General features: G+C 40.7%; 1 protein-coding gene across 5 annotated transcripts in view; it reads left to right on the top strand.

Annotated features, from left to right (window-relative positions):
• The window catches only part of LOC115194151 (RAS guanyl-releasing protein 2), a 90,831-nt gene that overhangs the window by 6,726 nt on the left and 56,413 nt on the right, over positions 1-27,692 (top strand). Inside the window, exons 2-5 of one of the 5 annotated variants that reach the window (XM_029753590.1) lie at positions 1,638-1,801; positions 3,908-4,311; positions 4,611-4,681; positions 10,667-10,736. The exons of 1 other annotated variant lie outside the window; for it this stretch is intronic. The gene's annotated coding sequence lies outside the window, so the exon portion shown is untranslated. Of the gene's footprint in view, positions 1-1,637; positions 1,802-3,799; positions 4,312-4,610; positions 4,682-10,666; positions 10,737-27,692 lie in introns of those variants that run through there. 3 more of the 5 variants (XM_029753591.1, XM_029753593.1, XM_029753592.1) reach the window with 3 other exon arrangements.

A 27,692-nucleotide genomic window follows, 5' to 3' on the forward strand; every position in this document is an offset into this window, starting at 1 on the left:
CCCACAATACCATGTCTTCATCAATGGAAAGGATAAATGGTTTTGAGTTTGATATGTAAAAGCTTACAAAGAGTATTGTCAAACAATTTTATTTATAAAAAATAAATAAATCATTAAACCTTTTTTTTAATGTCAATTATCTATGTTTTTGGATATTCACATATGTTGTAGGTTAACCCACATTTCAGTTCAGACATGTTGGTGTTGTGCCCGCCATCAGTTGCGACACAACATGCTCTTGAATACAGGGTGGGTGTCATTTCAATAATAGAAATAGAATGGACCTATCCCTTCAGACAACTACAATTTAGCTGGTACACCATTTGAAATGTTAATTATTTTTTTTACTACTACAAAGATGACCACTGGTCCACCCACTGTCGCTTTGTCATCTTAAATGGTCAAGTCTATTCTATCCATCTTTATTTCAATAGGTTTCCAGTATAATTTTAAGCAACAGATATTCCCATTCAAGTCAACATTCTCTGTGTGGACCCCCAACCATCTTTGTGGTACCATTTTGAAAGTTGAAATTTAAATTGTATTCCCATTTTAGTACATTTATTAGCCAAAGCATGACACCCACCCTGTATTCAAGAGCATGTTGTGTCTCAACTGGTGGTGGACACAGCACAAAACCCTTCAATTATTTAAAATGGGGTCAAAGCTACAACATATGCTAATATGAAGAAAAAAATGGGCTTTTATGGGTTTTTTGATAATTGATGTTAAATGTAAGTTTTTTTTTTTTTTTACTTCAATTTTTTTGGGCAAACCTGTTTGTAAGCTTTTAAGTTGTATCAAATCTCAACCATTTATCTTTTCCAGTGATGAAGACATGACTGTCTCATGGTGGGCTATGCAAAAGGGGTAAACTTTGAGGACCTTTTTATATTTATATCAGGCTCAAAAAGTCAATTTCTGAGCACTACACAATTATATATATTTTTTAATATTATTATTTTAGATTTTATTTATTTTTTCAATTTTTTTTTACTTATTTTTTTGTATACTACTTTTATTGTTCTTAATTTATAAATGTTTGTAAAACATATTTTTATATTTGTAAAAAATTGTTATACTTTTTATTTTTTTGTGAGCTTGGGGACCCCTGATAATATATCCATCATAAAATTTGTTGTCTCCCCCCCAACCAGATATTGGTTTGTTGCCTCAGGGCAACAATGTGCTACGAGGGTACTGAAACACCAAGGTTTTCTATAGTACATATGATAATGGAATAAGGAAACCAGCAATATATGCATTAGAACAAGTTTTATTTAGACAAACATCAACCACAAATAGTTCCAACCAATTACAAGCTTTTAATGTCAAAACATCAAACAATCAAATAAACTACTACTAATTACAACTAACACTTCATGTATAAATGTTTCTCACATTACATATAAACCAACATCCAAATTACTGTGTGGAGGGGTTAGCCAGTGTGTCTGAATGTGTGTTTTGTGTGGGTTATTGTTTGAATCAGTGTTTCTCTTTTTGACAAGGCACACTCTGCTTTCCAATTCTGTGTGGAACCTCAGGAAGCAGTTTCTGGTGGACATCACATTTCTGGCACTTGGCTTTTGGTGTACCTGTGCACCCTGGTACCTTGCATCTTCCCTTCTTTTCAGCCATAATCATCCAGTGGGCTGTGGCATCCAGGCGAATTGGAGCAGTGGGTCTTTTTCTCCTTTTCTCCTCATACTCCCCAGCAATTGTGGAACTGGGACGACCTTTCTTGCAGCCCAGACTCTTTCCACTTTTGCATAGGCCTTCAGCGACGTATGACTTAAAGGTATACAGATTAATTTGTTCCTTCTTTCTCATGCCAGTGCCTTCACAATCTCTTTTGTAGAGCAGCCAGGTGGTCACGATGATCATATCCAGGAAGTGGAACACCAGCCGGTGGTACCACTTCTTTGATCTGATTTTGTTCCGGTACAGTGCAATCAGTTAGTCAAGCGGATCCACCCCAACCATATTCTTGTTGTATTCTTTCACCACAGCAGGGCAGGAGACTTGGGTGATCATCTTTCACTTGCGATCCTACATGTCAACCTCAGGGATTTTTTTTTTATGGCCTCCCATCTATTCAGTATCATGGTGTCAGCTACTTGGGACACTCGGCAGGCTTTGTTCCAAAACATGCGGGTGCCTGGTAAACCAAACAATGACATGTACACCACAATACCCAGGAGCTCCAATTATTTTGTAGTGAGGTTAAGGGGCTTGTTTGCATTACATTGTATCGCATATACAGTTGAAGTTTATATACACCTTAGCCAAATATATTTAAACTCAGTCTTTCACAATTCCTGACATTTAATCCTGGTAAAAATTCCCTGTCTTAGGTCAGGTAGGATCACCACTTTATTTTAAGAATGTGAAATGTCAGAATAATAGTAGAGTGATTTATTTAGGCTTTTATTTCTTTCATCACATTCCCAGTGGGTCAGAAGTTTACATATACACTCAATTAGTATTTGGTAGAATTGCCTTTTTAAAATGTTTAACTTGGGTCAAATGTTTCAGGTAGCCTTCCACAAGCTTCCCACAATAAGTTGGGTGAATTTTGGCCCATTCCTCCTGACAGAGCTTGTGTAACTGAGTCAGGTTTGTAGGCCTCTTTGCTCGCACACGCTTTTTCAGTTCTGCCCACAAATGTTCTATAGGATTGAGGTCAGGGCTTGGTGATGGCCACTCCAATACCTTGACTTGGTTGTCCTTAAGCCATTTTGCACAACTTTGGAAGTATGCTTTGGGTCATTGTCCATTTGGTAGACCCATTTGTGACCAAGCTTTAACTTCCTGACTGATGTCTTGAGATGTTTCTTCAATATATCCACATAATGTTCCTCCCCATGATGCCATCTATTTTGTGACGTGCACCAGACCCTCCTGCAGCAAAGCACCCCCACAACATGATGCTGCCACCCCCGTGCTTCATGGTTGGGATGGTGTTCTTCAGCTTGAAAGCCTCCCCCATTTTCCTCCAAACATAACGATGGTCATTATGGCCAAACAGTTCCATTTTTGTTTCATCAGACCAGAGGACATATCTCCAAAAAGTACGATCTTTGTCCCCATGTGCAGTTGCAAACCGTAGTCTGGCTTTTTTATGGTAGTTTTGAAGCAGTGGCTTCTTCTTTGCTGAGTGGCCTTTCAGGTTATGTTGATATAGGACTCATTTTACTATGGATATAGATACTTCTGTACCTGTTTCCTCCAGCATCTTCACAAGGCCCTTTGCTGTGGTTCTGGGATTGATTTGCACTTTTCACACCAAAGTACGTTCATCTCTAGGAGACAGAACGCGTCTCCTTCCTGAGCGGTATGACGGCTGCGTGGTGTTTATACTTGCGTACTATTGTTTGTACAGATTAACATGGTACCTTCAGGCGTTTGGAAATTGCTCCCAAGGATGAACCAGACTTGAGGTCTACAATTTATTTTCTGAGGTCTTAGCTGATTTCTTTTGATTTTCCCATGATGTCAAGCAAAGAAGCACTGAGTTTTAAGGTAGGCCTTGAAATACATCCACAGGTACACCTATTGACTGAAATGATGTCAATTAGCTTATCAGTAGCTTCTAAAGACATGACGACATTTTCTGGTATTTTCCAAGCTGTTTAAAGGCACAGTAAACTTAGTGTATGTAAACTTCTGACCCACTGGAATTGTGATACAGTGAAATAATCCCTGTAAACAATTTGTTGGAAAAATGACTTGTCATGCACATAGTCGATGTCCTAACCGACTTGCCAAAACTATAGTTTGTTAACAAGACATTTGTGGAGTGGTTGAAAAACGAGTTTTAATGACTCCAACATAAGTGTATGTAAAACATCTGACTTCAACTACATATTTGACTGCCCTACAATAACTTCCAGAATGTTTTCAGAGAAAAACTGCTTGAAGGGGGGACATCATCAGATCTTGAAAGCAGGCCCTGCCATTCTGGGTAAGCATTGAAGTATGCATGGTGGGGTGTTCTCCACCGGGGTAGGCGTGGAACATCAAACTCTGCGACATCTGTCTCATTGTCAACAGACAGGCATTCTCCTTTAAAAAAGAAAGCAGGAAGCACACATTTGAATGTGTCATACCCTTCTTCATCCACTGATGCGCACGCACACACACTACTTTGCTGACTGACCCCTAATTGACTCCTGACCTCCTAACTGTCACTCAAACCTGATTCGGGGTCCACTCTTCCTGACTCTCCTCAAGCTCACTGTCAAGAGGGAATGACCCTAACTGCTCGATGATGTTCCTTCCGCCCATTGAATGTTGTGTCCATTTCCTGTAAGTATCAGTAGATGGTAAAGTAAAAACATTGACTATGGTCATAATTATGCATCCGAGCACATCTCCACACTTTAGCATGATATTGCCCGAACAAAAGTGGTCTAACTGCACAATGTTGCCGAGGCAACGAACCAAAAAACACCGTTCTAGTATATAAATAAAAACAAGTATTTAAACAAACATACTTCTTTACATACTCATGCACATGCATTTAATTTTTTTTTTTATATAAGGTTATTTCAGTTTCAACATGTTAAGTGATTTTTATCCCCAATTGTGTCTTTGCTTCCTGAAAGGACTGCTCCACTCCCAGACAAAAGGCCACGTTCACTTCAGCCCCTAATCTCATTGGACACAGACATGTCAGGTGATATTATAAATATTTTTTTATTTAAAAATTCAAGGGGTGGTGTGAGGTCCAAAAAGGTAGTTTGTTACCTGAGGGTTAATGATATAATTTTATAATTAGGTAATTTACCGATGTCAATTTCTATCATGGTCCTCCTTTAGATTGCACATTTAGGAGATGGAGTTACCTTTTGAATCCATTTTTCCATTCACTGTGTTGATGGTGCTCATAAAATGTATCATACTTTCAGAATTAGCAGGGAGCCCACTCTGGAAATTTGAGGTATTTCTACAGTATATTGTTCCTAACAATATGTCTTAATATAAACAAAAAAGTTAGTTATGAGATATTAAATACCCAGTGCAGTCAAAAACGTGATTTCCCAGTTTTTTTGTATATATTTCCACACTGCGGTTGGAATAATACCAGATCTCAGTCTGGCATGTGAAAATTATGATAATGCCATTTTGGTGTATGAGCTGTTTTGAAATTTCAGCCTGTTTTGGTGGGATAGACTTTTGGCCTGCCTGGTGACATCACCAGGTGGTAAATTGGTTAATAGACCAATAAGAGTTCCAGACCTCTCTGCCAATAACTTCTAGTTTTCAGTTTTCCCCTACACCACTCCCAGACAATCCTAGGAAAATTCTAGCTGCCATGTCTGTCGGCGCCATACTCTTGGTGTCATTATTCTCCTCATAGTGTGTTCTAACATTTTTAGAAGACACTATAAGGAGTATAATGACACCAAGATGTTGTACGCATCATATATGGTTCACAGATCATAGGGTCTTATGAGGCATGTATAGGTCTAAAATGGCCACTTTCATCCTGATGATTAAAAAAAATTGTTTGATACAAATATAGAAATCTTTCCTCCCAAATGAAGTTTCCATGTGAAAATGGTCAGAACAATCTGATATTTATAAAACATTTTCCGCTGGCGTGGAATCGCCCTTCTATTGCTCAGTGTTGTTCTAATAGCTATAGTGAACAAAAATCTAAATGCAATGTTTTGGTCCCATGTTTCATGAGCTGAAATAAAAGATCCCAAACATTTTCCATACTCACAAAAAATGGATTTCTCTCCAATTTTGTGCACAAATTTGTTTACATCCCTGTTAGTGAGCATTTCTCCTTTCCCAATATAATCCATCCACCTGACAGGTGTGCTATATCAAGAAACTGATTAAACAGCATGATCATTACACAGGTGCACCTTGTTGGGGACAATAAAAGGCCACTCTAAAATGTGCAGTTTTGTCACACAACACAATGCCACAGATGTTTTGAGGGAGCGTGCAATTGGCATGCTGACTGCAGGAATATCCAGCAGAGCTGTTGCCAGTACATTTAATGTACATTTTCTCTACCATAAGCCACCTCCAATGTAGTGTTAACAAATTTTGATCGCTGGCCATTTGAATGCACAGAGATACCATGATGATATCCTGAGGTCCATTGTTGTGCCATCTATCCATCACCTCATGTTTCAGCATGATAATACACGGCCCCATGTCGCAAGGATTTGTACACAATTCCTGGAAGCTGAAAATGCCCTAGTTCTTCCATGGCCTGCATGCTCACATGTCGCCCATTTAGGTATTTTATTAGGATCCCCCATTAGCTGTTGCAAAAGCAGCAGCTACTCTTCCTTGGGTCACCACAAAACATGAAACAAGAACAGCTCAAGGACAGCGCTACATAAATTAAAAAGGCGCACACACAGCTAACATATGAATTCCAATACACAAACTATCTAGGTCAAATAGGGGAAAGGCATTGTGCCGTGTGGTGTTGCTTTATCTTTTTTTTTTTACCCGGTTTGCTGTTTATTTGAGCAATATGAGATGGAACTTCCATGCAATAATGGCTCTATATAATACTGTACACTTTCTTGAATTTGTTCTGGATTTTGGGACTGAAAAGTCCCCTGGTGGCATGTCTGGTGCGGTAAGTGTGTGTCAGAGCTGTGTGTAAGTTGACTATGCAAACAATTTGGGATTTAACACATTCATGTTTCTTATACAAATAAGTGATGCAGTCTGTCTCTCCTCAACTCTTAGCCAAGCATGCATAGTATTTATATCAGCCCTCTGATTACAATGAAGAGCAAGACTGTTCTGGGCCAGCTGCAGCTTAACTAGGTCTTTCCTTGCAGCACTCAACCACACGACTGGACAATAATCAATATAAAAAAAACTAGAACCTGCAGGACTTGCTTTTTGGAATGTGGTGTCAAAATCAGAGCATCTCTTTATTACGCACAGACCTCTCTCCATCTTTACAACCATTGAATCTACATGTTTTCACCATGACAGTTTAAAGTTGACAGTAACAAGTAATTTAATCTCCTCAACTTGTTCAACAGCCAGATTCAGCTGAAGTCTAGAACTTAGGGAATGATTTGTACCAAATACAATGCTCTTAGTTTTAGGGATGTTCAGTACCAGTTTATTACTGCCCACCCATTCCAAAACAGACCAACTCTTTGTTAACCTGTTGGGGCTAGGGGGCAGTATTTGCACGGCCGAATTAAAAAACATACCCGATTTAAACTGGTTACTACTCTTGCCCAGAAATGAGAATATGCATATAATTAGTAGATTTGGATAGAAAACACTCTAAAGTTTCTAAAACTGTTTGAATGGTGTCTGTGAGTATAACAGAACTCATATGGCAGGCCAAAACCTGACAAGATTCCATACAGGAAGTGCCAGCCTTAGAAAATGTCACGTTACAGCAGAGATGCTGTATTTTCGATAGAGATGCAACAGAAGGACAAGAATTCCATTGGCTCTCAGAAGGCGCCAGAAAGTGGAATGACGTGTCTCCTGTCTCTGGGCGAAGAACAGCAGAAGATTTTGTGAGTGGTCAGGCTGCGAACAGTGACACTGGAGCTGCGCGTTCATGAGAATTCTCCATTTAAAAAAAAAATATTTTTCAGCCTTTGAATGAATACAACGTCGCCCGGTTGGAATATTATCGCTATTTTACGAGAAAAATAGCATAAATTGATTTTAAACAGCGTTTGACATGCTTCAAAGTACGGTAATGGAATATTTTGAAATTGTTTGTCACGAAATGTGCTCGCGCGTCACCCTTTGGATAGAGACCTGAACGCACGAACAAAACGGAGCTATTTGAATATAACTATGGATTATTTGGAACCAAAACAACATTTGTTGTAGAAGTCCTGGGAGTGCATTTTGACGAACAGCAAAGGTAATCACATTTTTCTTATAGTAATTCTGAGTTTAGTGAGCGCCAAACTTGGTGGGTGTCAAATTAGCTAGCCTGTGATGGCCGAGCTATCTACTCAGAATATTGCAAAATGTGCTTTCGACGAAAAGCTATTTTAAAATCTGACACCGCGATTGCATAAAGGAGTTCTGTATCTATAATTCTTAAAATAATTTCTGTATTTTGTGAACGTTAATCGTGAGTAATTTAGTAAATTCACCGGAAGTTTGCGGTGGGTATGCTAGTTCTGAACATCATATGCTAATGTAAAAAAGCTGTTTTTTTTATATGAACTTGATTGAACAAAACATGCATGTAATTGTCCTAGGAGTGTCATCTGATGAAGATCATCAAAGGTTAGTGCTGCATTTAGCTGTGGTTTTGGTTTTTGTGACGTATGCTTGCTTTGAAAATGGCTGTGTGATTATTTTTGGCAGGGTACTCTCCTGACAATCTAATGTTTTGCTTTCGCTGTAAAGCCTTTTTGAAATCGGACAATGTGGTTAGATTAACGAGAGTCTTGTCTTTAAAATGGTGTAAAATAGTCATATGTTTGAGAAATTGAAGTTATAGCATTTTTGAGGTATTTGTATTTCGCGCCACGCGATTCCACTGGCTGTTGACTAGGTGGGACGCCTGCGTCCCACCTAGCCCAGGGAAGTTAAGGGTTTCAGTGACTTCATTAGCTGTGGTTGCTAATGCGTATATGGCTGAATCATCAGCATACGTGGACACGCATGCTTTGTTTAATGCCAGTGGCAGGTCATTGGTAAAAATAGAAAAGACTACCGGGCCGAGAGAGCTGCCCTGCGGTACACCACACTTTACATGTTTGAAATTAGAGAAGCTTCCATTAAAGAAAACCCTTTGTTATATTAGATTGCCATATTGTGGATTCAGAGCTGAGGTTGAAAAGCCTAAACACTTTTTTTTTCCAGCAACAGGTTATGGTCAATAATATCAAAGGATGCACTGAAATCTAACAGTACAGCTCCCACAATCTTATCAATTTCTTTCAACCAGTCATTTGTGTGAGTGCCCTTCTCTATAAGCATGCTGAAAGTCTGAATTTGTTTACAGAGAAATAGCCTTGTATTCGGTAAACCCCCCCAACAGTTTGCTAAGAGCTGGCAGCAAGCTTATAGGTCTGCTGTTAGAATCAGTAAAGGCTGCTTTACCACCCTTGGGTAGCGGAATTACTTTGGCTTCCTTCCAGACTTGAGGACTAATCATTTCCTCTAGGCTTAGATTAAATATATGACAGATAGGAGTGGCTATAGTCAGCTACCATCCTCAGTAGCTTTCCATCTAAATTGTCAATGCCAGGAGGTTTGTCATTATTGATCGTTAACAATTCTTTCACCTCCCACACTAACTTTATAAAATTCAAACTTGCAATGCTTTTCTTTTTGAGCATGTTTGGGATGCTCTGGATCCATGTGTATGACAGCGTGTTCTAGTTCCCGCCAATATCCAACAACGCACATTGAATGGGACAACAGGCCACAATCAACAGCCTGATTAACTCTATGCGAAGGAGATGTCGCGCTGTACATCAGATACTGACAGGTTTTCTGATCCACACCCGTACTTTTTTGTTGTTGGTGTTTGTGACCACCAGATGCATATCGGTATTCCCTGTCATGTGAAATCCATAGATTTAGGGCGTAATGAATTTATTTCAATTGACTGATTTCCTTTATGAACTGTAACTCAGTAAAATGTTGCATTTATATTTTTGTTCAGTGTAGATACAAATGTACTGTTTTCAGAGCCTATGTTATCCTCATGCCCAATGTCACAGTAGTGCACACAGACATGGTACTAAAACAGGAAGTGGTTTTTTTTTTCCCCTCTGGTTGGAGCTGTTTAGGAGGGAACACTTAAACAGGAACTTAGTCTGTTACACTGTACATATAATTAATTGGCTGCTTTGTTGGTATGATACTATTACTTTGGGTTGGCTTTTAAACAAGACATTGCTCATAGTGACTAGAAAAGGGAAGTATGGGTGAATTTGATACTGGACATGGTGACGAGAGAATGTCAATGGATCTCCGCACCTTGGTTGAAACAGTATTTGTCTTCCAAATAGGTCTGCGGGACTTAATTGAGCTTGCCTGGGTGTAAATGTAACCAATGGAGTAGTCTAAAAATGGCAAACCCCGCCCACCTGGACTGGCACTCCAGCGGGCTCAACCAAACCAACACTCAAAGTACTTAAAAGAAAACAAATACTATTTGAACCCAGATCTGGTACCTCACTACATAGTGACTGTGCTGAACACCCTGGTATGGCGTTTTGAATGAGGATGTCCTCCTGGGCTAGTCAAGCCTTATCTGGCTACAGTTGGTGTATCATACTGGCTATGGCGGACCTGGTGGTGTCCTCTGCCCGCAGGGTAAATGGAGGCCTCATTTGCATCGTGGGAAGTTGAATGATGGCTGACAGAGTCCCTTGTTAGCCTCAGGGACCACGACAGCCCATCAACAACAGGAAGTTAATTCTCTCAATTCAGCACTGCGGGCAGATCTAGAGAGACGGCAGAGAGAAATGAAAGGAAAAACAAGTGTCTCGGCAGGTGCCTTGTGGGTAGTTACCGTAACCAGGGCGAGACGTGTCATTCCTGAGTTGATCTGTCACTCGTCTCGGGGCACATTTTCTCGTCTCACACATCTTTCAGCATGGATAGAGGAATGTGTGTGAGGAGAACACTACATGTGAGAGAAGGTGTTAACTGTACTGTCTTTACTCACTAGGTGGTTTGAATGATGAGTATGGAGAGAAGTTATCAATGGAGAAGGACAAACATTTTAACTCAAAGTTCAGGTAATCCATTAAACACACACACACACACACGGAGACAGAGCTAGGTTTAACATCTGGTAAAGGACAGAAGTTGAACAGGAAGTATCTGTAGAAAGACAAAGAAAAGCAGTCAGGCTTTCATATCACAATGCCTGCCATAATATACACTGAACAAAAATATAAACACAACATGTAAGTGTTGGTCCCGTGTTTCATGAGCTGAAATAAAAGATCCCAGAAATGTTCCATTTGCACAAAACTTATTTCTCTAAACCTGTTTACGTCCCTGTTAGTAAGCATTTCTCCTTTGCCAAGATAAAAACCTGCCAGGTGTTGCATATCAAGAAGCTGATTAAACAGCATTATCATTACACAGGTGCACCTTGTGTTGGGGACAATGAAAGGCCACTCTAAAATGTGCAGTTTTGTGTGACAACACAATGCTACAGATGTCAAGTTTTGAGGGAGGGTGCAATTGGCATGCTGACTGCAGGAATGTCCACCAGAGCATTTGATCGACATTTTTCTTCCATAAGCTGCCTCTGTCGTTTTAGAGAATTTGGCAGTACGTCGAACCGGTCTCGCAACCACAAACCATGTGTAACCAGCCCAGGACCTCCACATCTGTAAACAAACAAATTTGTGCACAAAATTTGAAAAGCTTTTTGTGCATATTACATTTCTGGGATAATAATAATGACACGTATAGCACTATACATGTTGCATTTTTTTATATTTATTTTTGTTCAGTGTAGTTTTCTGCTTCAACAGAACCATTTGATTTCAAAATTAATCAAACCATACAACTCTACACACAAGGACTACTTTGAACAATTTACACAAATGTCAAACATTTGCTGGCAGAGCTGTGCAGATGCAAAGTTTGGTAACTGAATTAGAATAGTTTTTTTTAATGTGACTACATCTTCAAAAACTCTTAAATATCTGCTCAGAATTAAGATTCAAAGATGTCTGCAGAAAGAATAGGGTGTCAGCGATGACACCTTGAGTTTGAAAAACAATATATACAAAAATTGGTTGTATGTAAAAAGTGAAGTGTATTCACTGTATCACAATTCCAGTGGGTCAGAAGTTTACATACACTAAATTGACTGTACCTTTTAAACAGCTTGGAAAATTCCTGAAAATGATGTCATGGCTTTAGAAGCTTCTGATAGGCTAATTGACATCATTTGAGTCAATTGGAGGTGACCTGTGGATGTATTTCAAGGCCTACCTTCAAACTCAGTGCTTCTTTGCTTGCCATTATGGGAAAATCAAAAGAAATCAGCCAAGACCTCAAACAATTGTGGACCTCCAAGTCTGGTTCATCCTTGGGAGCAATTTCCAAATGCCTGAAGGTACCATGTTAATCTGTACAAACAATAGTACGCACGTATAAACACCATGGGACCACACAGCCGTCATGCCGCTCAGGAAGGAGATGCGTTCTGTCTCCTAGAGATGAACGTACTTTGGTGCGAATCAATTCCACAAAGGACCTTGTGAAGATGTTGGAGGAAACGGGTACAAAAGATTCTATATCCACAGTAAAACGAGTCCTATATCGACGTAACCTGAAAGGCCGCTCAGCAAAGAAGCCACTGCTCCAAAACCGCCATAAAAAAGCCAGACTACGGTTTGCAACTGCACATGGGGACAAAGATTGTACTTTTTGGAGAAATGTCCTCTGGTCTGATAAAACAAAATTAGAACTGTTTGGCCATAATGACCATCGTTATGTTTGGAGGAAAAAGGGGGAGGCTTGCAATTTGAGGAACACTATCCTAACCGTGAAGCACGGGGGTGGCAGCATCATGTTGTAGGGGTGCTTTGCTGCAGGAGAGGCTGGCGCACTTCACAAAATAGATGGCATCATGAGGGAGGAAAAGTATGTGGATATATTGAAGCAACATCTCAAGACATCAGTCAGGAAGTTAAAGCTTGGTCGCAAATGGGTCTTCCAAATGGACAATGACCCAAAGAATACTTCCAAAGTTGTGCAAAATGGCTTAAGGACAACCAAGTCAAGGTATTGGAGTGGCCATCACAAAGCCCTGACCTCAATCATATAGAAAATTTGTGGACAGAACTGAAAACGTGTGTGCGAGCAAGGAGGCCTTACAAACCTGACTCAGTTACACCAGCTCTGTGAATGGGCCAAAGCTTGTGGAAGGCTACCGGAAACATTTGACCCAAGTTAAACAATTTAAAGGCAATGCTACCAAATACTAATTGAGTGTATGTAAACTTCCGACTTCAACTCTACATCCGGGTAAAGGAATTACGGTAACGGAATTACATCATGGGTCCCACATCTGCACACACTTCAATGGGGCAGAAGTCCATGAGTAGTTGTGATTCTGGATGGCCAGATAGCTATCAACAATGACAAACTGCCATGTGGGTAATTATAAGTGACTCATTTCAGCTAGTTCCATCTTGTTCTTGATACCATGTCTTGTTTTGACTGATTTCATGTCGACGCTAAAGTTAGCTCGCTTGCTAACCAATAAATGTAACGATGTATTTGAGACAAGTACTCATTGTGCAAATGTATTTATGCTTTCAATAAACATTGGAGAAGAAACAGTTTTATTGTCAACAATCATAGCCAACCCTGTTTGTTTTGCCCCATAGTTGCGCATTTGTTGGTTTTGTTGCTAATCAACCAACCCCTCTATACAGAAATGCTTAGTTATAAATATCATTCTCTTCATGGGGATGTACTGTACTCCTAAATAGGTATACACAGGTATAAAAAAATAAAATGCAATATCCTTATTTTGCGTGTTTGGGTATTATTCTACACACTGGCTATTATTCGAATGAGCTCTGCCCCCCCAAACAAGACCACATTTGGTTGCTCCGGACCAGACCAAATCTGAACCAATCATAGATGTTTGGACATCACAGTAGAGTTCAGTACAGGGCTGTAAAGTAAGTATGTAGTGTATAGTACAATAGTGTGCTCTACTCTACTTGGCACGTGCGCTCTAGCCAACATCTCGCAAATTTTGTGTGGGTAGGATGTGCCTCAGGTCTATTTCGGAATGGCTCCAACTTTTTAGACCTCTACTTAAGACCCAACATAACAATCCCTGTCACAGAGTATTGTAGAATCTGAAAAGACAAGTATCCTGAAAGCATGATGGTGTACTTACTATGTGCACATGCTAACAAAATGCTTCATTGTAGCAAGGTATTTTATTTTGTCCCAATGGGCCTGGCATATTCCCACTTTCAGATCTATCTATCTTTAAAAAAAAAAAAAGTCCTCAATGGTGACTGTTTATTTTCAGCAAACTTAACATGTGTAAATATTTGTATGAACATAAGATTCAACAACTGAGACATAAACTGAACAAGTTCCACAGACGTGACTAACAGAACTAGAATGTGTCCCTGAACAGGGGGGGGGGGTCAAAATCAAAAGTAAGTCAGTATCTGGTGTGGCCACCAGCTGCATTAAGTACTGCAGTGCATCTCCTCAAGGACTACACCAGATTAGCCAGTTCTTGCTGTGAGATGTTACCCCGCTCTTCCACCAAGGCACCTGCAAGTTCCCGGACATTTCTGGGGGGAATGACCCTGGCCCTCACCCTCCGATCCAACAGGTCCCAGACGTGCTCAATGGGATTGAGATCCGGTCTCTTCGCTGGCCATGGCAGAACACGCACAGAATGAGCAGTATGGCTGGTGGCATTGTCATGCTGGAGGGCCATGTCAGGATGAGCCTGCAGGAAGGGTACCACATGAGGAGGAGGATTACCTGCAATGACAACAAGCTCAGTCAGATGATGCTGTGACACACTGCCCCAGACCATAACGGACCTGCCAAATTGATTCCGCTCCAGAGTACAGGCCTCAGTGTAACGCTCATTCCTTCGACGATAAATGCAAATTCGACCATCACCCCTGGTGAGACACAACCGCGACTCGTCAGTGAAGAGCACTTTTTTCCAGTCCTGTCTGGTCCAGCGACGGTGGGTTTGTGCCCATAGGCGATGTTGTCGGTGATGTCTGGTGAGGACCTGCCTTACAACAGGCCTACAAGCCCTCAGTCCAGCCTCTCTCAACCTATTGCGGACAGTCTGAGCACTAATGGAGGGAATATGCGTTCCTGGTGTAACTCGGGCAGTTGTTGTTGCCATCCTGTCCCGCAGGTGTGATGTTTGGATCTACCGATCCTGTGCAGGTGTTACACGTGGTCTGCCACTGCGAGGACGATCAGCTGTCCGTCCTGTCTCCCTGTAGCGCTGTCTTAGGCGTCATAGTAGGACATTGCAATTTATTGCCCTGGCCACATCTGCAGTCCTCATGCCTCCTTGCAGCATGCCTAAGGCATGTTCACGCAGAGGAGCAGGGATCCTGGGCATCTTTCTTTTGGTGTTTTTCAGAGTCAGTAGAAAGGCCTCTTTTAGAGTCCTAAGTTTTCATAACTGTGACCTTAATTGCCTACTGTCTGTGAGCTGTTAGTGTCTTAACGACCGTTCCACAGGTGCAGGTTCATTAATTGTTAATGGTTCATTGAACAAGCATGGGGAAACAGTGTTAATACCCTTTACAATGAAGATCTGTGAAGTTATTTGGATTTTTACAAATTATCTATGAAAGACAGGGTCCTGAGTTTATAACAAATATAGTTTTTTTAATTGTCTCTGCTCAACCTGGCAAGAGTGGCTAAAAGGGTGTTTAGCATCCCCAGTGGCTCTGCAAACGTGGCGAGGATATTCTCCACTGCTGGCCTGCTCTCCAGGCACCATCGCATGAGTGAAGTCAGTCTGACAAACTTGTTTCTAAAAATGAATTCAAAAGGCACTGTAGACTGAGCCTAAAGGAATTTTTCATTTAATTGTAAGTTACAGCCTATATGCACAATTTAGACTATAATGATTTAATACAATGAAATGCTTAAATGCTGAGCGCTTTGTCCCTACCAGCCTATTGTGTTGCACTCGCAAATGCTTCACAATGGATATCTTTGTAGGCTATAGCCTTGAAATAATATAGCCTAAATATTCAATTTTCATTCCTTCTTAGGCTCCCTGTCTGGCTACTGACCTGTTTAGTGATTTTATGCAGTTAAATATGACATGTAGCCTATTTTAAGTGATGAGCGCTTCTTACTTTTTATTTAACATGAAAAAGGTAAATGTATTTTAATATGGACAGAACCTGTGGCTAAGGTAGGATTCTAGGCTAACCTGGACTAGCTCCTCTGTCCAAGATCGTCGGGAACATTCGGAGGTGAAGGGGGCTATGGAGCCATTATCCTGGCGGTGCTTGTGGAAGGGTGGGTAGGCTCCGCACGCGGAGCTAGCTGGAGCTCGGCAGCATCATCACTGCTGGGTTTGGAGGTGACCTCGTGGTTTGCTGCTGCTCATTGCTCTCCTTCTCTTTTTGGTTTTGTTTGGGTACTTTGGCAAAGCCAATTTTCTGATATCCATCGTGGCAGTAGAAAATTAGCTGGTTCAAGCTAGCTAAATAGTCTAAGACTAACACTAACACTTTTTACAGCTCGCTAAGAAGCTAACTAAACTCTGCAGTGGTGGCACGTGAGGCAGACTTGAGTGAAGCAGCTTCATTGGTAAACTTGACCTTGCCCTTTTTTAAATCAAATCAAATATTACAAGTGGCGTGTCATATTATTCAGTTAACCTACCACAGATGAGGTGTTTTCCCCCCCCCCCCGCTTTTTATGGAAAACCAAAAGAGTCATACAGAACCACCATAGTGGCTTACCATAGCACCCTACACACATGGGGAACCCTCTGTCCATGGTGCTGAGACAGCGCAGTGGCGTTAGATTTTGCACCAACTTGTCACTCAATCGTTTAAACTTTTTTTGCTATTTTTATACAAGTACACAACTGAGGCTGCACAAGTTTCAACTGAGGGGCTAAGCCCCCTTTTGCCCCCTCGTGGAACCAGGCCCGAGATCACAGAGTTTGTAATGGCCCTTGTCTGCAGCGATTGTGAGCATTGTGTCTCGGGCGAATGTGGACAGGGGTGATTATACACGCAGTTAAGAGTGGGACAAATCCTTGTCATTGACAGGGATGGGTGTGGGTTTCAAGGGTTGATAAACTGTTGTTCCTGGAGTTGATTTCAGTGCCAGCGTGTAGGAGGATGTTGATGCAGCCCCCCCGAGGTGGCCAGGTTGAGAGAAGTGTAGTCTGAAACGTTATGGTGGTCCTTGTTGGCCCCGCACAGCGGTAACCGCTTTACCAGTTGGAAGGAATGGACCACAGGTTAGTCAATCCACACAACACCTTTGGGGAATTTCCACTGAGGACATACCCCAGTGTTTTACCAAAAAGGTAACAAGTAACTGATGTGGTGTTGCGAGAAGAATGTGTTTTAATGAAAAGCAGCACCTCTTGTCTTCCTACAGAGCAGGCCAGGGAGAGGTGTGCTTTTGGTTCTCTCGGACTGGGATTTGATGTCCCCTCCTTTATCCAGCAGGATCTCCACCACGCCAACATGACCCAATGTAGCAGCTGGATCAGAGGAGTGAAACCTGGGGACAGACAGATTAGATTACCCTCCAACATTACTGTTTCATTACTGTTAGGACTGTTTGTATACTCTTATATTCCCCCCCAAAAATTTTAATGTGCGCTGTTTGCTAAATAACATCATAACAATGCGAACAAAGTGAGGTGATCAAATTACACTTCTCTTGATAGGAGGAAGGGAAAGGGGTTGGTCCATATAACTTGCGAACTTTTGCGGAGATAACGCGTGACCTCTTCCATCTTTTTAGTTAGAGAAGGGAGACAGTGGAAATGGAGTGAAAACGTCCGATCTGGTGGGGGGGGGGGGGGGGGGGGGAAAATGGCACTGCCCCTATTTGGAGACATTTCTGCTTTAGCTCCAATGAAAAAAGGGTAACCCAAGGATTTAATTTAGGTGATTTGCCTGAAGGCTAGAACGGCAAAGGAAGGCAATACACCAAATCGGCGCTCCCACCTCAGGGTACACCACCCTCTGACCTATGCACGCCTCAGGACCACAAGCAATGGGGCTGGGCCCTCCTGCTAAACCAGTATTGTTGTTATTTATATTATTTCTTATTTAATTGTTTTGTTATATTTTGATGACATTTAAAAAAAAATATTGTCCTATTTTGAAAGGCAGCTACTGGTAATTCTCTTAAGGCTGTTTTATATTTTGTTGCTTATTATGTGCAATATTCAATTGGTCTTATTGGTGTAATTGTGTTTTACAATACGGGGTCAAGTATTTGTTTCCACCCTTTTAGGTTTAGGGTAGGAATTTGCAATTTAGTAGTGCTGAGCAATTAGTTATTTTTGAGGTCTATTCGATTCTTAAAAAATAATGACCTCATATATTTTGTAATGCATTATGAAATAATGACAATGATTTTAGTGCTTTTTTAATGGATATTCCAAAGCCCAAAATAGTGCACATTCAATTGCCAAAACATTCCATTCTCGCTGTCCGGTCCACCATTGGGTAGATGTCAATAGGAAATTACAATGACGTAATCAAATATTTCATGTGTACATTACTTCGTTTTATATTTGATTTGATTTTTTTTATTCCTTAGTCATCACATCTCTGCACTGGTAGTAGCCGTCAGCCTACTTTCTTGAACTGTCTCTGTCCCTTCTTGTGTACACTTTAAAGGGGCTTTTTTCTTTCTTTTCCCCCTAATAAAATAAAGATTTATGACATACTGACATTGAATTGTGGAATCAGTGTAGTAAAATAGTTTCACATCAGTCCAAAATACCTCACTATGTAAACAATTACAAAATACGTGTTCAATAGATTCAGTTTCTAGTTTACAAAAACTTTTCACTGGTAATATCAGGTATATATTTAGAAATCAAGCTATTATCCTTTACTTTATTTGTCACCATAAATCTGTGTGGAGTGAGCCAAGCACAGTGCCAGTTCAAATCAAATAATGAAGGCCAACAAAATATAGCAAAAGGAATAGAATTCCTGTCGCAAATATCCCTTAAGCGATTAAGGAAAATCGCGCCAGAGGGGTGGGCTGCCGTTTTTAACGACTCTTAAAGAACCGTGCAATTTTTTTCAATTTTTGCGCATTGTTCGTGACTTGTTTTATACATAATGTTGCTGCTACCGTCTCCTATGACCGAAAAGAGCTTCTGGACATCAGAACTGGGATTACTCACCTCAAATTGGACTAAGAGTTCCTCAATGAGTTGGACGGGAGGGATATACTACTACAGACACCCGACCAGGCCCAGATGGAAAATGAAAGAGATTTCGTGGAAGGAGATCAGGGTGCCTTGTTAGGATCACGTGGCTAATCTGCCCTTGCCTTCCATCCTGCTAGCTAACGTTCAATCGCTGGAAAATAAATGGGACGAATTGAATGCACGTATATCCTACCAACAGGACATTAAAAACGAATCTTATGTTTCCCCGAGTCGTGGCTGAACGCTGACGTTAAGAACATACAACTGGTGGATTATACACTATCGGCAGGACAGAACAGCAGCCTCTGGTAAGACACAGGGCGGTGGTCTAGAATTGTTTTATATATAAAAACAGCTGGTGCACTATCTAAGGAAGTCCCGAGGGTTTGCTCGCCTGCGGTAGCGTGGTCTACAGCTTATAATGAGATATACTCCATCTACCTAGAGAGTATCTGTATTTTTCGTAGCTGTCTACATACCACCACAGACCGAGGGTGGCACTAAAACCGTACTCAATGAGCTGTATACCGCCATAAGCAAACAGGAAAACGTTCATCCAGAGGCGGCACTCCTAGTGGCCGGGGACTTCAATGCTGGGAAACTTAAATCAGTTTTACCGAATTTCTATCAGCATGTTAAATGTGCAACCAAAGGATACAAAATTCTAGACCACCTTTACTCCACACACAGAGACGTGTACAAAGCTCCCTCTCGCCCTCCATTTGGCAAATCTGACCATAACTCTATCCTCCTGATTCCTACTTACAAGCAAAAATGAAAGCAGGAAGCACCAGTGACTCGGTCTATTAAAAAAGGTGGTCAGATGAAGCAGATGCTAAACTACAGGACTGTTTTGCTAGCACAGACTGGAATATGTTCTGGGATTCTTCCGATGGCATTGAGGAGCACACCACATCAGTCACTGGCTTTTATCAATAAGTGCATTGACGACGTCGTCTCCACAGTGAATTACAGGCAACATTCGCACTGAGCTAAAGGGTAGAGCTGCTGCTTTCAGGGAGTGGGACTCTAACCCAGATGCTTACAAGAAATCCTGCTATGGCCTCCGACGAACCATCAAACGGGCAAAGCGCCAATACAGGACTAAGATCGAATCGTACTACACCGGCTCCAATGCTTGTATGTGGCAGGGCTTGCAAATTATTACAGACTTCAAAGGGAATCACAGCTGAGAGCTGCCCAGTGACACGAGCCTACCAGACGAGCTAAATAACTTCTATGCTTGCTTCGAGGCAATTAACACAAACATGCATGAGAGCATCAGCTGTTCCAGACTGTGTGATCATGATCTCCGCAGCCGATGTGAGTAAGACCTTTTTTAAACAGGTCATCATTCACAAGGCCGCTGGGCCAGACGGATTCCCAGGACGTGTACTCCAAGCATGCGCTGACCAACAAGCAAGTGTCTTCACTGACATTTTCAACCTCTCCCTGTGAGTCTGTAATACCAACATGTTTCAAGCAGACCACCATAGTCCCTGTGCCCAAGAACACTAAGGTAATCTGCCTAAATGACTACCGACCCTTAGCACTCACGTCTGTAACCTTGAAAGGCTGGTAATGGCTCACATCAACACCATTATCCCAGAAACCTTAGACCCACTCCAATTTGCATACCGCACCAACAGATCCACAGATGATGCAATCTCTGTTGCACTCCACACTGCCCTTTCCCACCTGGACAAAAGGAACACCAATGTGAGAATGCTATTCATTGACTACAGCTCAGCTTCAACACCATAGTGCCCTCAAAGCTCATCACGTATCTAAGGACCCTGGGACTAAACATCTCCCTCTGCAACTGGATCCTGCACTTCCTGATGGGCCACCCCATGTGGTAAAGGTAGGTAACAACACATTCACCACGCTGATTCTCAACATGGGGGCCACTCGGGTGCGTGCTCAGTCTCCTCCTGTACACCCTGTTCACTCTTGACTGCGCAACTCCAACACCATTGTTTGCTGATGACACAACAGTGGTTGGCCTGATCACCGGCAATGATGAGACAGCCAATAGGGAGGAGGCCAGAGACCTGACCGTGTGGTGCAAAGACAACAACCTCTCCCTCAATGTGATCAAGACAAAGGAGATGATTGTGGACTCAGGAAAAGGAGGACTGAGTACGCCCCTATTCTCATCGATGGGGCTGTAGTGGAACAGTTTGAGTGCTTCAAGTTCCTTGGCATCCACATCAACAAACTAACGTGGTCCAAGCACATGAAGACAGTCGTGAAGAGGGCACAACAAAACCTATTCACCCTCAGGAGAATTGGCACGGGTCCTCAGATCCTCAAAAGGTTTTACAGCTGCACCATCGAGAGCATCCTGACTGGTTGCATCACTGCCTGGTATGGCAACTGCTCGGTCTCCAACCGCAAGTCACTACAGAGGGTAGTGCGTACGGCCCAGTACATCACCTGGGCCAAGCTTCCTGCCATCCAGGACCTCTATACCAGGCATTGTCAGAGGAAGGCCCTACAAATTGTCAAAGACTCCACCTACCCTAGTCATAGACTGTTCTCTCTGCTACCGCATGGCAAGCGGTACCGGAGCGCCAAGTCTAGGTCCAAGAGGCTTCTAAACAGCTTCTACCCCCCCCCAAGCCATAAGACTTCTGAACAGCTAATCAAATGGCTACCCAGACTATTTGCATTGCCCCCTCTTCTATGCTGCTTCTACTCTGTTATTATCTGCACTACCATTCAAAAGTTTGGGGACACTTTAGAAATGTCGTTGATTTTGAAATAAAAGCAACAAGATTTTGTCCATTTTTAAGATGACAACATCAAATTGGTCAGAAATACAGTGTAGACATTGTTAATGTTGTAAATGACTATTGTAGCTGGAAACAGCTTTTTTAAATTTTTTTATAAAAAAATGGTATATCTACATAGGTGTACAGAGGCCCATTATCAGCAACCATCACTCCTGTGTTCCAATGGCACGTTATTAGCTAATCCAAGTTTATTATTTTTAAAAGGCTAATTGATCATTAGAAAATTGCAAAAGGGTTATGTTAGCACAGCTGAAAACAGTTCCGATTTAATAAAGCAATAAAACTGGCCTTCTTTAGACTAGTTGAGTTTCTGGAGCATCAGCATTTGTGGGTTCGATTATAGGCTCAAAATGGCCAGAGAAAAAAGACCTGAAACTCGTCAGTCTATTCTTGTTCTGAGAAATGAAGGCTATTCCATGTGAGAAATTACCAAGAAATGGAAGATCTGGTACAATGCTGTGTACTACTCCTTTCACAGAACAGTGCAAACTGGCTTTAACCAGAATAGAAAGAGGAGTGGGAGGCCCCGGTGCACGACTGAGCAAGAGGACAAGTACATTTGAGAAAGACGCTTCACAAGTCCTCAACTGGCAGCTTCATTAAATAGTACCCGCAAAACACCAGTCTCAATGTCAAGAGTGAAGAGGTGACTCCGGGATGCTGGCCTTCTAGGCAGAGTTGCAAAGAAAAAGCCATATCTCAGACTAGCCAATAAAAAGAAAAGATTAAGATGGGCAAAAGAACAGACACTGAACAAAGGAACTCTGCCTAGAAGGCCAGCATCCCGGAGTCGACTCTTCACTGTTGTATTCGTCGCATGTGACAAATAAAATTTGATTTGATTGTTGGATTTCTTATCTAGTAAACCTATGCCATTCACCTGGATATTGCTTACAATGGATGTTCCAGAATATGCATTATTCTGTAGTAAAGATTTTATCCCACTAGGTATAGCTTTTATAAAAGTGTCATTCCTTGCTTGAAACCTTGAAGTTGTATTTTTCCATAAATTCTCTCCGTGTAAATAGATTCTCACTAATACTATCTAATTGGCTGACAAGAACCAATGTTTTTCTAGAATCAATTATGGTAAAATAACATTTTGTTTCTACGTATTATTGACTCATTTATTCCATATAAAACATTTACATGAAAAAACTTTACATGAAAAGTTGTTTATACAGCAATGCCGCCAATTTCACAGGAAGCTTACCCACAATATAAGGACATTGTAGTAAAAAATTAAAACCTCAGTTAAAAAAAAACATAAGGTACAATTTTCCAAAAACGGAGATTTTCTTTTTGAAAGTACCTTTTTAACCCAGTTGACTTTTGAAATCTGATTTTAAAGAGAGTGAAGTCTAAGATATTTAGACCACCATCACAAACCCTGTTGGTGATTAACATCTCTTTTATCTTATGTGGCTTGTTTTTCCATATGAAGTTGTACAATAGCCTATCTAAGGTATAGCAAGTAGATTTGGGAATGTCAATAGCTAGCCCCTCAGCTTTGGATAAAAGAACCCTCATTCACAGCCTTAAGATTTTTGGTGATTTTTACACCAAGGTAGGTTACAATATATATATTTTTTTATTTTTTATTTTTTTTTGACAGCTCCTTTAAGAACAAACATCTCACATTTGGAAAAATGTAATACCAAACCTGAGATTTTGGAGAACTGCTTCGCAATATCCAATGCCAATCTAGCTTGTGACATATTTAAAAAAGTGAGATGTTACCTTGAGCTCTCTGGCCTGGAATGTAATGCCTTCAAATGGACTTTGTTAAACAAATGAGCATAAGGTTTGAGATACTAACAAATATAACAAAGGTGAGATTGGACAACCTTGTCGTATTCCTTTGTAAATGTTAAACCTTGAGGATGTTCCATGACAGTTTGATACAGCTATTGCCACCATTATACAGAGTTCTAATCAATAACAAAAATGACCAAACTTCAAATGCTTAAGACAATCAAAGATAAAATTGTGACATGGTATCAAATGCTTTCTGAAAATCCAAAAATAAGATGACAGGGAAGTCATCCAATAGATCACAATACTCAAACAAATATAACACCAGCCTCAGATTATTAGATATATGGCGCCCTTTCATAAACCCTGATAGACATTCATCAATCAGATCATTCAAGCCAGACTTTAACCTTTTCTCAACGATTGAGGCTATCATTTTGTAGTCGTTATTGAGCGTAATTGAACGCCAATTATCAATAATTAAGAGATCCTTATGTGGTTTAGGTATAAGAGTAATAACCCTTTGCTTCAGAGGCAGGTGGTTCTCCCTTTATAGTCTCAAAGGTTTCTAGTAAAAATTGTGCTTTTTCTTCAGACAAGGTTTTGTAAAATTCAGAGGTTAATCCATCACAGCCTGGAGATTTGTTATTTTTTTAAATTGAGCAATCCCACATTGGATGTCCATAATGGATGAATCTTAACAAGACTGAATTATTATTATTATTATTATTATTATTTTTATTTATTTATTTATTTAATAATTTACTAATTGAGAACATTCTCTATAGGATCAAGGAGATCCTTACTCACTCAAACGGTTATCTAAGGAGTAAAGATACTCATAAAACTTAGCGGTGAAATCTGATAACAACTCTCTATCCTCAGTGGTAACCCCATTAATCTTACAGTTTCGAAGTGTGAGTTCCCCTCTCCTCTTGTCCAAATTTAAGAAAGTATCTACTGTTGTTTTCATTTTTTTAAGCCATTGTTTTCTGGACCTTATGACGGCTCCTCTAGCCTTTTCCTTATAAAATGAATCTAGTTGATTCTGTAAATCCTTCAATTTAGCTTTCTCAATAAGATCAAGATGCTCAATCTCTGATATCAACAATTTTCTTAGAGACCTCAGCTATGTCACATCTCCTTAAAGCAAGCCACTTCCCATATGTAATACAGGCTGATTTAAAAAAAAAAAAATAATACAATGTATTTAAGCAGTTCCAAATATTTCCCATATTCTACATGTAGAGGTGGCTAAATTCCAGTAAAGAGATTTGATTCTTAATCACATTTTTTAAATCATCATGCAATAAATGTGTCATTCCATTACCCATAACCACCAGAGTATTTCTTATCATCATTACTGCACATTCTTAGTCAGCCATATAATTTTATGATCCGTCAGGACTGCAGGCTGTATTTTACCTCGACAGTGTTGGGCTCAAGGCTTGACGTTATCACCCACAAGCCAAATCTTGATTGTGTACTGTTTCTTTCAAGGGTTTTTAACTCTCCATATGTCAATTAAGTCTAGGCTTTGGCAGAAATTCACCAATTTGTTCGCACCAATGTTAGGCCTATGGGGCAATCATCAGTCTCGTTATAATAAACTGTATTCAAATCCCCACCAACTACTATCTGACTGGATAGATATTTTCTCAGATATAAGAATTTCCTTTAGAAGTAAGTCATTTGGAGGACTAGAACAGTATCTATATCCAGTACACAACACAAATAATCTGTCCATGTGGTTGATGACCGCTATTACCCAATGTCCATTTGAGTAAACAAAAATGTATCTTTGAAATTGTGTGCTAAAATTGCAACCCCAGCTGAATGATTTAGTCCCGTGGGCCAAGAAAATGTCACTGCTCCCACTGATTTTTCCCAAAATTATAGTCCTCTTTGCATGAATTTGTCTCTTGAATGAATACAAGATCTGCGTTGCAGTCCTAACAAAGTTCATTTTCAACAGGTTTCGTATCCCCCTGGCATTGATTGACAAACTTAAAGTCCATATATGCACAAAAGTGAGGAAAATCCTATGCAATCTCAACTCTACCCTCTCTATAAAAAGGTGCTTCATAAATGTAGTAACAGAAGTATTAAACCATAACACCACAATCCAAAACTAGAATGCTCAGTTTGTTGTGGGGGAAGGGGCTACCTTGCAAGCCTACCAGCGGATCAAATTATTCTCATATGCATGATTTCGAGGTCAACGATAAAAAATTAAATGTTTTTGCATATCATTTGCTCCAGACCCTTAGCCCTTTCGTTTATCTTTGCAGTGACAGCATTGATTATGTTGACCTTCGCACAAAGACAATTATTTTTGTGTATTTTTGGGTGCAGGGCTATTGACTGGAGTTTCTGACTCAACCGAATGTCCATATTCCTCCATTTCTTCTGCTGAGGAGTCAAGTGGTGGCTTCTCTCTGGTGTATGAGTGGACAGCTAGCAACTTCCTTCTCATACCTTATGCTCTTTCTCAATTTTCTTTCTTCCATTTAGCCAAGTTTCCGATCATATTAGCGGTCTACTGAGCGTTCTTCTCTGTGTTAACAAAAAAAAATTGGTTTATAGTAAACTTTTATCCCCCTTAAACTCAAAGGTTACCCGGAGCAAGATCAATTCCCGTCTGCACCCCCAAGTATTTGAAGCGCAACATATTGCTGAATGCCACCCATTCATGGTGAAAGTGGGATCATGCAAAGGCTCATGGTCGACGTAGTTTTCATCCTGCCTGAGGGAGTCAACCAGGAGCCTCCTCATAGCCTGGTCGGCGTAAACACGTGGTCCTGTGTGACGATAATGTAGTAGTCAGAATGGATCACTATTTAGTTAAATATCTCGATTCGTAGTGAACTTGAAAATAATTCACTGTGGGGATCGAACTTGATCATAATAAACAATTTCTACAGGCCAAAAAGTTTTTTTACGTAGGCTTTGAAGGACAGACCAGGGCTTTTGGCACCGCTAGGTTTCTGCACAGGAGCCGACCAGCAGTTCTACTGACTTCTTCACGCTCCAGACTGGACGCTGGGGGCCTGATCTAACCTAAAGTAGCGGGCATAAAAGTTTATCCATCCAGAGATCTATATATAATGATGAGATGCTCATGTCTCCGACCCTAACAATTGGAGTCGTTGTCCCAAAGGCGAGAAAGCGGGCAATAAGCTTAGGTCCAAAATAAGCCCATTAGAAACGCACTGGGTTTATTTTGGACAGATTTTTGCAGAGTGAAACCTCTCGCTTCGCCTCTTCCTACCTGATCCGTCGCTGTCTGAGCTGGAAAAAACTGCCGCAATGGATTATGGTCATTGCGGGAATCCTATTTGTGTCAGAAAAGGATATTCATATAATAGGTAAGCTATACAACCTTGCAGAGAGCCTGTCCAACTGACAATCTCTTACAAAAAAATATTAACTATTGGAACCAGGACTTAATAAGAACTGATATTGGCAGAAGATGGAAGAATGTTGGAACATGACTAATGAGATAACAGTTAATGTAAATGTGTGCTTAATCTAGGATAATTTAATGTATCGAATTTATTATACAAGAGACATAATTCACAAATTCTACAGCACAACGGCAGAGTCATGTCTGAAGTGTAAAATGAATAATGACTCAATAATCCATGCCTTCTGGGAATGTTATAAAGTAGAAAAGTTAAATACATTTTTAATCGGTCTGTCTGCATATTTCAAGACATGGGTTGGATGATACTTTTTCTCATCAATCATCTTTAAAAAAGTATACTTGAACTGTAAATCAACCAGTCCTCTGTCGTTAATACAATGGAAATGTGAAATGCTTTATCAAAAACATTTAAGTGTGTGGGCTACAGAAAGAAACAAAATGGTGCAGTTTGAGGCCATGTCAAAATGAGTTATTTTTCCCACAAAAGGGATTTATTACAGACACAAATACTCCTCAGTTTCATCAGCTGTCTGGGTAGCAGGTCTCAGATGATCCCACAGGTGAAGAAGCCGGATGGCGAGGTCCTGGAATGGCATGGTTACACGTTGTCTGCGGTTGTGAGGCCGGCTGGACATACTGCCAAATGTTCTAAACCAACGTTGGAGGTGGCTTATGGAAGAGAAAGGATCATTCAATTCTCTGGCAACAGCTCTGGTGGACATTCCTGCAGTCAGCATGCCAATTGCACACTCCCACAACTGAGACATCTGTGGCATTGTGCTGTGTAACAAAACTA

The sequence above is a fragment of the Salmo trutta genome, chromosome 5 (genome assembly GCF_901001165.1).
Source record: "Salmo trutta chromosome 5, fSalTru1.1, whole genome shotgun sequence".
In the NCBI taxonomy this organism is placed as follows: Eukaryota; Metazoa; Chordata; class Actinopteri; order Salmoniformes; family Salmonidae; genus Salmo; species Salmo trutta.